This window comes from Camellia sinensis, chromosome 2, assembly GCF_055761805.1.
Source record: "Camellia sinensis isolate YWXY chromosome 2, ASM5576180v1, whole genome shotgun sequence".
Classification (NCBI taxonomy): Eukaryota; Viridiplantae; Streptophyta; class Magnoliopsida; order Ericales; family Theaceae; genus Camellia; species Camellia sinensis.
Genome location: NC_138962.1, coordinates 108185673 through 108199417, shown reverse-complemented (window position 1 = coordinate 108199417; position 13745 = coordinate 108185673). Strand labels below are relative to the sequence as shown.

General features: G+C 33.2%; 3 non-coding genes across 3 annotated transcripts; all 3 read right to left on the bottom strand.

The window, feature by feature from the left end:
• Positions 1 to 861: 861 nt before the first annotated feature.
• Positions 862 to 1023, bottom strand: LOC114312810 (U1 spliceosomal RNA). Its single transcript, XR_003646958.2, has one exon. It is a non-coding gene; the product is annotated as a U1 spliceosomal RNA (small nuclear RNA).
• A 4849-nt stretch (positions 1024 to 5872) lies between these two features.
• On the bottom strand, positions 5873 to 6033 carry LOC114261928 (U1 spliceosomal RNA). The gene has a single exon (XR_003629174.2). It is a non-coding gene; the product is annotated as a U1 spliceosomal RNA (small nuclear RNA).
• A 940-nt stretch (positions 6034 to 6973) lies between these two features.
• LOC145820756 (U1 spliceosomal RNA) lies at positions 6974 to 7133 on the bottom strand. Its single transcript, XR_014362824.1, has one exon. It is a non-coding gene; the product is annotated as a U1 spliceosomal RNA (small nuclear RNA).
• Between the last annotated feature and the right edge of the window lie 6612 nt (positions 7134 to 13745).

The following is a 13745-nucleotide window of genomic DNA, read 5'->3' as shown; positions in this document are numbered from 1 at the left end:
CACTACTTGCTCCCTAATTGTGCCTTCGCATTAAGAGAACTGATATTTTGCACAAAATTGCCAAAAGCTCCGGAGAGGAGCTATGTTTATGTTTGGATTGGATCGTGAATTTATTATTAAGGGAAAGAAAAATGGAAATATACATAGGATAAATTACACTTTCTCCCCATAGAGTATGATTCTTTTCTCACTTTGGCCCTTGATAAAAGATTCTTTTACTTTGATCTCTAAATTGTCAAATTTTCTCCATTTTTAGTTCAAATTCTAAAAATGGTGCCATAAGAACTTTCACTTTCCTTTACTCTCCTATTCTCTTCCCTCCTCTATGCACCTTATCACCCCAATCCACAACTGACCACCTGCCCCTCCTGACCTACTACCTGATCTCTTCCACTAGCCTCAATACTTCAACTTGCAGCCTCTTTACTTGAATGATGCATACCTGTTTTCATTTTCGTGCACCTATATGAAGTTGATTTTCGAGATTAGTTGGATTTTGGGGTGGGGATGGTTTTGAGATTATGTTGGGTTTGGTTTTATGGACCAAAATGGGAAAACTTAATATGTTTAATGACCAAAATGGGAAAACTTTTAATGACCAAAATGAGAACATAATTTGTTAGGGATGGAATTGAAAATTTTGAAAATTTTAAATTGTGAAAATTAGAACAAAGTGAAACAATAAATAATTTCAGGTCAGTATGAGAAATAACTCATGCTCACACAGCTCTGCTGAAGAGTTTTCGACTTTCTTAGATTTGCTGCCTTTTTTTCCCCTCTTCGGGAGATTGACATGTAAGAATATTCAACATTTATGCAAATCCATTCGAGCACAACTCATAAATATAGAACTAAGTTTGGATAGGGGCTGCGTGAACACGGGCCCCCACTGCCACAAATGATGACGTAGGCTCTGCCACTTGGATAGACCTTAGGCAAGCGCCCCTCCTAAGTGCAATGGAGGTCACTAACCTTGGCCATGGGCCTCATTAATCACCCATTTGACCCCGTCCAGGTAAATATGTTTTAGTGATCCTTATCTATTGCCTCACAATTGCCTCTCCTGCTTCATGTTTGCTCAATGTTGGAATGACGGCAACGTCTTGACATGGAGGTTGTGCCTTGCAAACTTCTAAACAACATGCAGTGAAATGTTGGTTTTACAGCTTTTGAGATGATTAATCATCAAACAGATTCCAATTCCATCTAGTAGATAGTTTTATTTGCAAATTTGCAAAATTCCCTCTACTAACTATGCCTGTGGTTGGGAGCAATAGTTGAAGCAAAATAAGCCTTCCAACAACATGGCTCCTTTGGGTGACTACGACCCTGTTCGGTTGATTGGAAAAGTATAAGAAAATAAAAGAAATAAAAAAATCATATAACTGTTGCATTAGTGAGAAACTTATGAAACTCACATTTTTAATTTTCTTACTAAAATAAGTTTTTATTCAAAATGTATATATCTCACAAAAAATTGAGGATATTGTCACAGGGATCTCAACATACGTTACTTTTAACCACAAAATATATGTTTTCACACACATACACTGAAAAACTGAACAACTAAATTTTACAATATCTTTTTGGCAAAATTCATCTTCCAATGAACAAATACATATAAGAAATTAAGTTTTCTTATCGTATATCTTTTTTGTGAAAATACTGCCATCAAAACTCTTGACAAGTGTGATAAGTGAACGAAGCCTACTGTTGTGAAAAACTTTACTTTATTATTAATGCTGTTTTCATTATATTTTGTCCATTGATAATTAAAATAGCAAAACATAGAAACCCCATATAGAATAATGTCTTGCATGACAGTTAGTAGGCTTTCCCTGGGAGGCTATTGATGATCAAATAAGAAGTTTTTTTCTTTTTTTTTTCCTTGAAAAACTCCCTCAAAACTTGTCGTGTAGTGCGACATACATGGTGTAGTGTGACATACATTGTGCGATCCTTTTTCAATCCCAATGTATACCAATGAAGTAATGATTGTCAAGCCTAAGCACAAAGAGCCAATTTAAATACCAATTTTTGGTTATGGATCTTTTCTCTCCTCGTCTCAAATTATATATAAGTCATAATCAATAGATCATATAAGAATATTCAGACATAATGCTTAAGGTATAATTAAACACTATGTTGATGTAATGTCTCAAAATTTTGAAATATCAAGAGAAATTAAATAAATAAAATAACTTATTAAATTAAAAACTTAACATTTTATTTAGAAATTGTAACTCTCATACATGACCAAAGGTTCAAACAACACTAAATAAATAAATAAAAAAAAAACTTAAAATGTTCAAATACAACATTAAATGAAATCACAAAGTCTTTAATTGTTAATATATAAGATTATAAAATTTATTTGACTCTAGTCATGGTTTCAAGTCGGCCAAAGTTCTACGTTACCATCAACCCCATTTTCAACTTCCATTCCTTTTTTTTTTGGGTCAAAATTTGGCATAAAATGCAAGGGTAACAAAAATATATGTGAGTTTTTCAGCACAGAAAGAAAACACAACAAACCTACTTTTATTTTTACGAGAAAAATAATGAGATTATAAGCATGATATAACAATATAATTGCAAACATATAACTTACAAATATTAAAATAATTTCAACAAGTTTAATAAATTAGGTGACACTCAAAATCTCACCAAAGATATTAACTTACCAACCACTAAGCTATGGCTCATGGTTAATTTAAAACTCCCATTGGTTAAATAATTAAGTGTTACAAACTGTGACTACCAAGGACGGTCATGCCCAGAGTTACATACCCAAGTAGTGGTTTTCGTGATTTGCCCCAAGAGAACAGTTTATCAGGGGTACGTATCCTCCCTATGTGCCACCCACACATTCACCCTTATTCTAAAACCGAATACTGATAAGGGTTCAAATATGTCTCGTGCCATCTTAGGGTTTTGGACAAGAATTACATAAAATCAGGACTCATCCTGAACAACCGATATTAACTATCAACCTTTAATTTCGTACACCCCGTTGATCATTTTAGTTAATTTTCATAATAATTACTAATAATTACAAATTTAGGTCACCATCAATGTTATACCATTTTACTACAATTTTCAAGAGAAAATATTTACAATTATGTTCTACAATAATCAATCAATGTACATATTATTATAAACAGGTAAATCAAGCCATCAAGTGAAATAATAATTTTAAATACAAAAATAAATCACAACATTACACATGCATTACTAATTTACAAGATTCAATTAAGTAAATTAGAACAAAAATTATTTTTAATTCTAATAAATAATTGAAATGGTAATCGTGATTATTTTAATATTCTGCCCAAAATTTTTAGAACTTAAATTTCGTAGTTAAAATTACAAATAAATTATTTAGACAATTCTAAAATTCATATAATTTTCAGGAATGTTCAGCAAACATATTATGTCATTTTTCAAAAATAATTTCCTGAAAATGAATTATAAATAATTCTATAAAATTACAAAAAGCTACATAACACAAATTCGTCACATTTTCTTAAAATAATTCCACACTGAAATTCAAAAATCAAATCCATAATATAAAAATTGAGGATGAAACTATACTTCTCAAATTTAATTTTTTACTCAGAAAATACTAGATTTGGTCTAATATAGAATTTTTAGTAATTTTTCAAACATGAAGCATAATCTGTCTAAAAATCCATATTGAATTAAAATTCCATTTAAATTCGTACCAAAATAGAATAATTGGATGATCTAGACATCATTCTTACCAACTTTGTAGAAGAAACCATATTGAAATTTTGAGTATAAAATTGTCTATATATTCGTACAAACTTTTGGCAGATTTAAGAATCATATGATCAAATCAAATAAAATCTTAAATCATCTATTAAATATCACAAATTACACAAGCAAGCCTAAATTCAAGATTATATCATGATTTTAAATTTAGCAATATATAATAATTTTCAAACATCTAATATATATTTCACAAATTCACATGTAATTACAAACAAAGCTCTATCAAGATTTTTTTTAAGGCTTATTAGTATTTGAATATATTCTGAAATTGAAGAAAAAGAATGAGAAGGTTTTGAGGGTTTTCTTACTTAGCAATGAAGTCAAAATGGGGTCGTGAAATAGTAGGAAGATTCTAACCATTCTCCTTCTCATCTTCTTCTCTCCCAACTCTTAACTTTGCTATCAAAAGAAATTTTTTTTTCCCTAAAGCTCCGAATTTTTTTCTTTTAAATCTTAGCTTTCACTCTCTCCGATTAGTTAAGAATTAGAATCTGCATAAATAGACTCATAAAACATATCTAACCCTTTGCTCTTCTCATAATTGTGATTGATATCAAGTCTCTCAAAAATCAAGAGCATAACCTATCCTATAGGCTTGGCATGCAAAGGCACCTAATGCAATTATTATTATTTTTGTAATAATAAATTTGTATAAATGTGTATGTGTTTTAGTTCCTTAAAAATCAATTAGATGAAGTTTTCAACTAAGATATTTAGTTATGCTCTGTTTGGTTGAAGGATTTGAGGAGAGATTTGGAAAGAGAAATGAAAAAGGTAGGTGAAATGTGAATAAAATATATCTAAAATTCACTAATTTCACACATCTTTTCTATTTCTCTTTCCAAATTTCCCAACCAAACACACCATAAGGGTAATTATTGAGTTACAAAAATAGTTACAAAACGAAAATCATTGAATACCTACAAAATTATTATTCTTAAGAATATTTTTGTTAGCGACTAAATTGGGATAGTTTCTAATTAATTTATACATTAATACATTTATTAAATAGGTTTTAGATAAAATTAATTTATTATTCATATCCTAAAAATAATTAAATATGGGTTCTCATAGTTGAAACAGAGAGTAACATAGGAATTTTCAACTGAGGATTCTGCGCCCCAGTTACCTCTCTCCAATCTTCGGTCGAAATGCTGGATAGATGATTAAGGGGTAATTTGAAAAGTTGGTAAAAAGTTGGCTTTTTGGTTTTTTACCAACTTCTCCCAAAAAAGCCACAAAAAAGCCACCAAAAAAGCCAACAAGCTAGCTTTTTACCAACTTTTCAAAACACCCATTAGTTTAGGCGTTCAAATAAAATTATTAGATAACAAAACAACTCTCTCTTTTATTCATACTACTGCCCAGTAGAGTTGTTAATGAAAATAGTGGTTCATAACAATAGAACTGATGAAACAAGAAAAGGTGGAACTGCTTTGATGAAATAAGGCCTTTTGATATTGAAAACTGGCCAAAATTTGCAAATAATTCTTGTCACTTTAAATGGTTTTGTTAGAAGAGTGATGATAGAGAGCACTAGAGTTGAAACTCTAATACCAACTCTAATGATGTGACAATACATTAAAAAAATAAAAAAAATAAAAAAATGCAACATCACAAACTAAAACATCAAAACATAAGGTGAGGCCCACCTATAGAACTCCTCATTTAGAGGTCTCAAACATTTTTGTTGTTGGAAATTGGGTTGGGTTTAGACCTAGGTTGGGAGTCAATAGTAGCATGACTCACGAGGAGATCCATAAAATTTGAATGATTCACCTTATTTAGATGATGAGAAAAGAAACCCAACAACCCCATCTCATCAGAGATAGAGATATCATTCCGTCTAATGATGTGTGTGGTTATATATCTCTCTAATACATATCATTCTATTGAGAATAAAACGTATGCCCGTGGCTTTTTAATTTGCCTACAGGTTTAGAAATAAAATTAGAATTATTATTTTAGGAGGCAAAATACAAAACTTTCTCACCATCAAGACTACAAAGGGCATAAGAGATTAACCCCCGGTTATGCTAGAAATCAACCACAACAAAAATTTGGAGCAATTTTCAGGTTAGGGGCCGCGCGAACACAGGCCCCCACTACCACAAATTATGACGTAGGCTCCACCACTTGGGTAGACCTTAGGCGAGCACCCCTCCAAAGTGCAATGGAGGTCACTAACCTAGGCCATGGGTCTTGTTGATCACCCATTGACCCCATCCAGGTAAGTATGTTTTATGTTGCTACCTGCTCCTCATCTATACACTCATGCGAGCCTCTTCTCTCTCGTGTTTGTTCGATGTGGGATTTCATGCAAATCTCAACTAATTTCTGCTAAGTAAAAACATCCAAACAGACAATGATATGTTTGTTTCAAGGTTTTAAAATAAGCACTTGGTATGTGGGAATTTAATATGCAAATATGAGAGAGATGTTTTGCTGATTTTGAGTTGGATACCTTCATTTCTATATTTATTTATTTCTTTTGTTATATTAGTTACTTTGTTTGGGAAGCTGTGGAACACATAAAAAGGGGGTGGGCATTTGTTTGCATCAACTATTCAAGTTTGAGAATTGAGACAGTGCAAAACAGGCCAAAGCAAGCGCGCGAGTGCGCGCGCACACAAAAAAAAAAAAAAAAAAGATGGCATATTATATTTTGACATTTCAATTTTGAAGATGTTTTCCTATGCAATGTGATCTCATGGTATATCAAAAAAATAAATAAATTGATTTTTTTAGCAAAATGTGCTTCACTTAGAAATTTTAATTGCAAAAAAAAAAAAAAAAGAAAAAAAAAAAGAAGGTAGTTCATGGTCCTGTTTTTCAAATCACTTCGAGAAATGAGACCTATTCCTCAACTTATTCACTTCACATAATTGTATTAATTTTCAATTCTTCATCCATTTAGTTTAAGCATTAGGATCCCAATCCCAACCACTGAATTTGGCTTCACATATTGCATAATGGTCAAGTATTAGATTTTTAAAATTTTTGAAAAATTCAGAAAAGTTTGCTTCCATTCCTTCCAAAATTGTTATCCTCTATCCTAGATGGCTTTGCATAAACTTTTTGGTTTTGTTGGGGCTGTATTTCTAGTTTCAAAAACAAAATTTTTAAGTAAAAAAGCAGCAAGACTAACAACACAAATGAGTTGGGATTTAGAATAGGACAAGGGCAGCACAAACACATGCCCCTACTATCACAAATTATGACGTAAGCTTGGGAAACTTGGGTAGACCTTAGGCAAGCACCCTTACAAAGTGCAATCAAGGTTACTAACGTAGGCCATGGGCTTTCTTCATCACCCATTGACCCGTCTGGGTAAGTGTGTTGAAACAAAGCTCAATACTCCTCTTATGAGCACCTATTCTTGCTTCCCATCTTTTGTTTGCTTTCAATGTGGTAAGTTAACACAAAAGGACTTCCTATATACACATGACCTGCAAATATTAAATAACACCACCCCTACTGTGTGCTTATTGTATCTATGTATTTGGAGATGTATGTGTCATTAAAGGAAGTACAATAATGTTGGATATCAATGATATGGTATTCCCATTCAATTAATGCCTGTTAACATCAATGATATGTGTGATCGCATTTTATAATGGAAGTAAATTCCATGCTAAAAAAGCGCTCTGGTGGGATCCTCACGGACAGAAAAAGATTGCAGTCAGTTTGATAATGATCGAGTGATATTGCTTCGTCGACCCGAACCAAGGAATCCCTTAGATATGATGCAAAACGGATCTTATTCTATCCTTGATCAGAGATTTCTCCATTAAAAATACAAATCGGAGTTTGAAGAAGGGGAAGGAGCCCTTGACCCGCAACAGATAGAGGAGGATTTATTCAATCACATAGTTTGGGCTCCTAGAATATGGCGCCCTTGGGGCTTTCTATTTGATTAAAGGCCCAATGAATTGGGATTTCCCTATTGGTCCAGGTCATTTCGGGGCAAACGGATCATTTATGATGAAGAGGGTTTTTATGGGGGCAGAGACTATGAAAAGAACATAAGAAATTGAACAAAAGGCATTGGTTGTTGTAGGCATAACATAACACAAGTGCAGAGCAATAACACGGGAGTCGCATAGGAGGTGAAATGTTAAGGTGAATTATTTCAGTAATATATAACAACTTTGTAGATATCATATATATATATATATATATCTATATATGTATAACACCCATTATATTTAGAAAAAAACCATATCACATGAGATAAAAGTCACATGAAAAGATAAAAAATTTGATATGAGGGTTGTGCAAACAAAATGTAACAATTTCATTTTATGTTTCTTGCAAGGAATGACTGCTTAAAATTATTTTTCCCTTCCCTGAAATAATAGGGCACATACTTAAAAATGATTAGAGATAAATTTATTTATTTTTTTATGCTTATTTTAAATGGTCATTTGGCCAGCCTTACCTAATAATTTTATTGTGAATAGGATAATTACAAACTTTGCCTCACCAAAGACAAACACATCTTATGTGCGAAAAGCATTTCTCATTTACTAAACAAAATGTGATTTGTTCATGTGGTTATAGTTGTCCGACGAAGTTGATTTTTTTCTTGTGAATAATCTTTATTGTGAGACCTATCAGATAGAAAATTTAGATCATCTATGTGAGCTCAGATTAAGATTCGCAAGAAAGGTATGGAGATGAGTGGAACGATGAGTTACAGGGAAGAGCTTATTCCTTCTATAAGCATCTCATTGAGATATATCCAATAAGGTCTGAGTTGTCTAAGAAATTTAAAAAATAAAATAAAATAACCGGTTTCAGAGCATCCTTTTTGTCTAATTCAAAAAAAAAAAAAAAACTAAAGTTAATACAGTAAAATTTCCAATATTAATGTTAACTTAGTGAAATTCTACCACCACTATCATCAACTAACACAATCATCACAAATTTTTTTTTAATGTCAATTTTTTAATGATTTTAAATATAAAAACTAAATAGTTTTCAAACTTCAATTTCATCAATTAGATTAAAATAAAAATAAAGTCTCTAAACAGTGAGTTAGAGTTTAAAATGTCACTATTCAAATATAAATATGTTTTTTGTAACCTTGAATACAATATATCCCTCACAATCATTATTAACCATCACAATAATAAAAATGTTTGAGAGTTCTAATTGTGTGGGTTATACAGTGATAGTGATGTTTTTGTCTTTTTTGTCTTTTTTTTTTTTTTTTCCATTGCCAAGTGTTTAGAGCACTGTTTTTAGTGGGGTGTATCATTTCTGATCACAATAATCATAGCACTTCTAATTTTTAATTTTGTTATGATTTTAAATACAAAAAGCAAACCAACAACATCCAAAATTGACAAAAAAAGAAAGGAAAAGAAAAGAAAAAATCGATGCATTCCAAAAATCATAAAATTAATTATGAAGGTTCCTAAATATATTTTTAAAATGCATATGAAGCAGATTGAAAAAAAATCAAAATCTATTGGTTATATAAAAATAAAAATGTCTCTATATAATGAAATTTCACTGTTCAAATATAGAGAATGCTTTCACTAACTTTCCACACAATGACACCAATCATTACCATAACTATTATCACTGATCACAATAATGATCACAACACTTACGATTTTTTTCCTTGGGCTTCAAATAGGCTTGAGCCGCTTTTATTGCATCAAATAGTTTGACACAAAACTTTTCAATTAAAAAAAAGTTATTAGTACAAATAGACTACACCAAATAAGATAGTAGTGGTAGTGTTGGCAGCGGACTAATTTGCGGTGGTGTGGGTACTTGGGTGATTTGAAAAGGGAATAAGGAAGTGAGAGTAGGTGAGTGACATTGTTTACATGGTGTTTTGGATAATGAGAAACTATAACATACTAAGTTAGTCATTAATTGTTTTTTAACTATCAAACAAAAGTGAGCTAACATGTCCATCCATAAAAATTTTAATTGTATAATTGGTTTAGAGTATCATGTGGGTAATATAGTGTTCTAGAACTACTTAATAATTTACCTTGAAAAGAGACGGAGAAAAGAAAGTTGAGAGTGAAAGGAGGAAAAGTGACTCCGTTTACATTTGATGGTATTTTGTTTAATAAGAAACTATAGCATACTAAGTTCGTTATAATTTATTTTTCAACTACCAAATAAAAGTATGTCCATTAAATTTTTTTTTAACTGATTGGTTTGAAATATTGTAAATGTATATGATATTTTAAAACTACTCAATGATTACCTTGAAAAGAGATGGGGAAAAAGAAGGTGATGAGTAATTCTTTTCACTTGCACACTACAAATATTATCGGGAAAATTGCAAAAAGAATTTCAAGGTTTGATCATTGTAATAAAATAATTTTTTAATTTTTCAATTTATACTATTTTTTCGTCAATTTTAATTAACAGAAATAAGCAAATGGTTTAGTTGAAAACAAATAAAAAATTTAGAGTTTAAATAGATAAAATTAAAAATTATTTTGTTACCATGATCAAACTTGAGATTTAATGTGTAATATGCAAATAAAAGGCTGTAGAGTTGGTAATTTCTTAGACCCAAATTTGAATATAATTTTATGGGGCACTAACTTGTAGGTCCTCTTTGCATAGTTCAAAACTCATTTGGTTTCAAAACAAAATATTTGCACTAGTTAATCCTGCATATTTTTAACTGTTACAAAAAAGTCTTTTTAATTTAATTTCATTTTTGGTTATTTTATTTTTGGTTAAAATTTTAGGACGCTGCACATGTTACGACACCGGAGTCTTACTAGAATGTTCAACATCACCAAAAATTCGTCGTGTAACGCCCTCAAAATAAACCCATAATAACCATAACATTAACATGCATTTATAAAAGAAAACGAATCATTTGAGTTATTCATCAGAGTATTCTTATTGAAAGACATCACATGTAACATCCTGCAACATCAAAATAAATGCCCTAAGGGCTTACATCTTTCCAAGCTAACACTTGGACACAAAAAGGATGAGTACTAACTCATTTACAAGTTAAGCCCTAGGCTTGAATGTTTACATGAAATCTCAAAATAGCAAAATAAAACATATAACTAAACACAAGTCTTCAAAATCCCAAACATCAAATCCTTCCAGACTAAGTCCGTGGAGGTAGCTTATCACCTGAACCTGAAAATGATGTTCCCATAAAGGGTGAGCCACAGCCCAGTAGAAAAATACTAAACCAAATATAAGCATTGAATAAAGCTATAGCATTCAATAGATGGTTAACCAAGATAATCAATTTTATCATTAAACAGTCTCATGACACTAATGTCTAAGACACATTTCACTTTCCATTATTATCAACATGGCTCAGAACCTGGCCAAACTTACAACAGTGAATTATATATCATATTCACATTACTTCCAATATCAACAAAACAAATGAGACTCATGCTCATATCAAAACACTTCATACTTCCCATTTGATACACATTTTAGTGTTGTATCAATAATCATGTAAAAACACTTCAATATAATAAGCACACATAAAAATGGTGCTAATGGAGTCCATCCCCTATCTCCTCCCAAACAAAAATCCGGTTTAGAGGTCCATCCCCTATCTTCCCCTAAACCGTGGAGTACATCCCCTATCTCCTCCCAAACAATATGTATATGCAATGCTCAATCAATACATGTAATTTCTGTATTAATTCAATAGTCTAAATTTATGACTTAACAAATTGATTAGTTTCAATTTTCCCTAATCCGCATGCAATGTCTACAACAAGCACGACTATCTTCCACCGATAGCCCAAAACAGTTATTTCTAGACTCGAAAAATAAATATACCAACTACACCATTTAATCAATAAATTCCCCAATTTCATGGATTTAACCAAATTCCCCAATTTCCTTGAATTAATTACTCAAATCAATTTAGCAATTCAACTAGGGTTTTTTTCCCAAAATTTTCAAAGTGTCCCCAACCTATCAAAATACCAAACTTAGAACAAAGCATATAAAATGGAGTAGGAAAATCCCTACCTCGAAGAAAATAACCCGTATGGAGAAGATGGAGATGAAGACCAAAGACCAACGTGCTCCAAATCCCAAGTTTCTCAGATTAAAACGAAGCCCTCAACTCACTCTAACTTTTTAATAAAGGATCTAAGGTAGAAACTCGCTCTAAGTAGATCAATCGAAAGAGAGAAGGTGTGTAGAGGGAGAGAGAGAGATAAAAACACTCCAGGGGCGGTTTTTAAAAAGTTATGAAGGAAAAGTAGGTCAAAAAGTGATCAAAAAAGTGAAATCACGGACTGATATAATCGACTCTACGCTCGAGCGTAGAAATCCCCGCTCGAGCGTAAGACACAGAATCATGCTCGAGCGTGAAGAAAGCAGCTCGAGCGTCGATTGCACCCTTCCAGAAGTTTTGCAGGCGCTGGTACCCGCTCGAGCGTCAAACTCCCCGCTCGAGCGGAGGAGCAAAAACAAGGGATCACGCTCGAGCGTAAAAACTACCGCTCGAGCGGAAGAACTGCAGAGCAAAATACTGGGAGATGGAAAATCACGCTCGAGCGTCAAAATTCCCGCTCGAGCGGAGAAGCAACAACGAAGGGACCGCTCGAGCGTTAAAACTTCCGCTCGAGCGTGAAGGCCAAAATCTGGGCATCACCTATTGGCATCTAAAATCAACCAACCTGTAACAGACCCGCCCAACACAACCTATACTTCAAATCCAAAGAGATTAAAGGACAACAACAACCAATAAGTAATGACAGGATCCACGGATCCTAAGTCCGGATACAATAATTTAAAGAGAAAAGACCGGGGTCGCTATAACCTCCCCTCCTTAAAAGAATTTCGTCCCCGAAATTAAGCACAAGGTTTCGAAAACAAGTTTTTCTCAAATTCCAACAATATGATAATTCACTAATAACCAACTTGACCCAACACCGGCCATTCCATCTCTTAACAAAGAGGCATGCCACAATATGAAAAACAACCATATATTTCAACCTGCATTAACACTATGCAATTTTCTTTCAATTTCAACAATTTTCAATATATTCAATATATACAATGTTCCCTTAAACTTCCATTTCGAGGCAAGTTCCAAAATATTTCCATTAACCAAAACATTCTAAATGTTTTACAGCTTAAGACATATATAAAAAGCTTTAAAGTTCGACAATATTACAAAATCTAACTACAAGATTACAAATCAATAAACATGTCCGGATATTTCTCGCGGACTTCCAACTCACGTTCCCATGTGGCTTCCTCCACCCCGTGATGTTTCCACAAAACTTTCACCAAAGGAATGGTCTTGCCTCGCAAGACTTGATCCCGCTTATCCAAGACCCTAACCGGTCTCTCCTCATACGAGACATCCTCATCAACTACTAAATCGGTCCAATCCAATACATGTGATGGATCCGGCTCATACTTCCGAAGCATACTCACATGAAACACGTCATGTACTCCGGACAACTGCGGCGGCAAAGCTAAACGATAAGCAGTTTCGCCAATCTTCTCAAGGATCTCAAAAGGACCAATGAATCGAGGGGACAACTTCCCGCTCTTCCCAAACCTCATCAATCCCCGTCTTGGTGATATCTTCAAAAAGACATGATCGCTCACCTCAAACACCAAAGGTCTCCTCCTACGGTCGGCATAAGATTTCTGACGACTCTGGGCTGTAACAAGCCTCTTACGGATAAGCTCAACCTTCTCCGTCGTTTCCCTCACTAACTCCGGACCCAACAGAGGTGTATCACCCACCTCGGCCCAACAAACAGGAGACCTACACGGTCGGCCATATAAGGCCTCAAACGGTGCCATACCGATACTAGACTGGAAGCTATTGTTGTAGGCAAACTCCACTAATGGCAAGTGCCTCTCCCATGACCCGCTAAAGTCAAGAACACAACCCCGAAGCATATCTTCAAGGATCTGAATAGTACGCTCGGACTGCCCATCAGTCTGAGGAT